This window comes from Triticum dicoccoides, chromosome 4B (assembly GCF_002162155.2).
Source record: "Triticum dicoccoides isolate Atlit2015 ecotype Zavitan chromosome 4B, WEW_v2.0, whole genome shotgun sequence".
Lineage (NCBI taxonomy): Eukaryota > Viridiplantae > Streptophyta > Magnoliopsida > Poales > Poaceae > Triticum > Triticum dicoccoides.
The window spans coordinates 603,515,950-603,517,576 of NC_041387.1; positions in this window are offsets into that span (position 1 = coordinate 603,515,950).

The following is a 1,627-nucleotide window of genomic DNA, read 5'->3' on the forward strand; positions in this document are numbered from 1 at the left end:
CGCCGCCCCGACGCCGTCCAGCCCTCCCGCCTCCCGCGCCATCACGAGCCAGGCCGCGGCGGCCGCCCCACCGCGCCCTGTCGCTGGAGAGGCCTGCGTCGGCCCGCCCCGGTGCCGGACCCTCCCAACGGCCCCTGCGCCGCCCCATCCCGCTGCCGGACTCCTCCCCGTGTCCCCTGCACCGCCCCGCACCACCAGCCGACCTCGCCGGAGCAAGGAGGTTACTCTTTTTCTTCTTCTGTTTTTTCCTATTTTTTGTTCTGTTTTTTCCTGTTTTGTTTTAGCACTACTAGGAAAACCCTTATCAGTAGCGCTGGTTATTTGGCTATTAGTAGCGCGGGTGGGCACGCTACTCCTACGGTGCTACAACTATTTTTTAGCAGTAGCGCTTGTTTGAACCAGCACTACTGCTATCTGTATCTAGCAGTAGCGCACCTCTGCCCATCGCTACTGCTAATGCTAGTAGCATGGCCCAACAAACAAACGCTACTGGTAAGCAGTGCTACTACTACTCCAATACCCCACGCTACTGCTAGTATTTTTTTTATGTTGATGTATTCGTATTTTTACATGTTTTATACAGTTAAAACATACACATACACTGGAACTATATGAAAAAAGAATGTCTCATCATCATCATCGAAGTGGTACAACATAGTCTCGTCATATCAACATAGTCTCAACACAAATGATGTCGATCTCATCATCATCTCGAAATAGCCATACAAGTTATAATGATGACATGTATCTTACATTGTCAATGTAGGCACATGTTTCATCATCTACCTAAACTAAGACATACACGATAAGAGCGATCACGATGATCAAAAGCGGTATTATGTAGTAGTTTTTGTAGCGGAGCTGGTTCTGAATCCCCTGGTTTGCTATGAATCTCAAGTAACTAGCTTCGGCTTCCGCTCTTCTATCAAACCCTTTCTGGCTTCCGCCGGAGAAGCCATAAACTTGGGCCTGACACTCTGGCCACTCATCATACACACCCGAAACATGCCCTACATACACGGCATACCACTTCCTCGCCATCGTTGATCTATATACCTGTCAGAGATGCACATATATATATACCATGAAGCGAATTCAACAAAACAATTATGAAATAGAAGCAACATATATAGTAAACATAGTTAACAAATTTTATCGTACCGAAAGTAATTAACTAGAGCACGGCACCATACATCTAATAGTTTCGTCGTACTGAGAGATTTGAAGTTTCGTCATACAGAAAGTAACAAGTAACTAAACAGACACAATGTTTTTAAGCAGTGCACTCTTCCCATCTGTCCATATCTGGGAGGACAGACCCAAGCTTAGTGAAAGGCGTCATGTCCTGACGCTGTAGGGCAATGCGGGTTCGGACGTCAGCTCGCGATATTGGGCCGGCGTACAACATCCCATTCTCTTCGAGGACATCTTTGATGATGATGGACGCAATTTCCTGTTGGATCCGGTAGAAATCATTTCGAAGTCGATTATCCGGCACGGCTCCAAAGGCTTTGTCCCATCTCTGGATATGTGTATCGGATGAAGATTTCATGCAAAGTGATTGCACATCCCTTCTGTACTCCATCATTAGATGGATGACGTAGAATCCATCATTCTCACTTCTTGC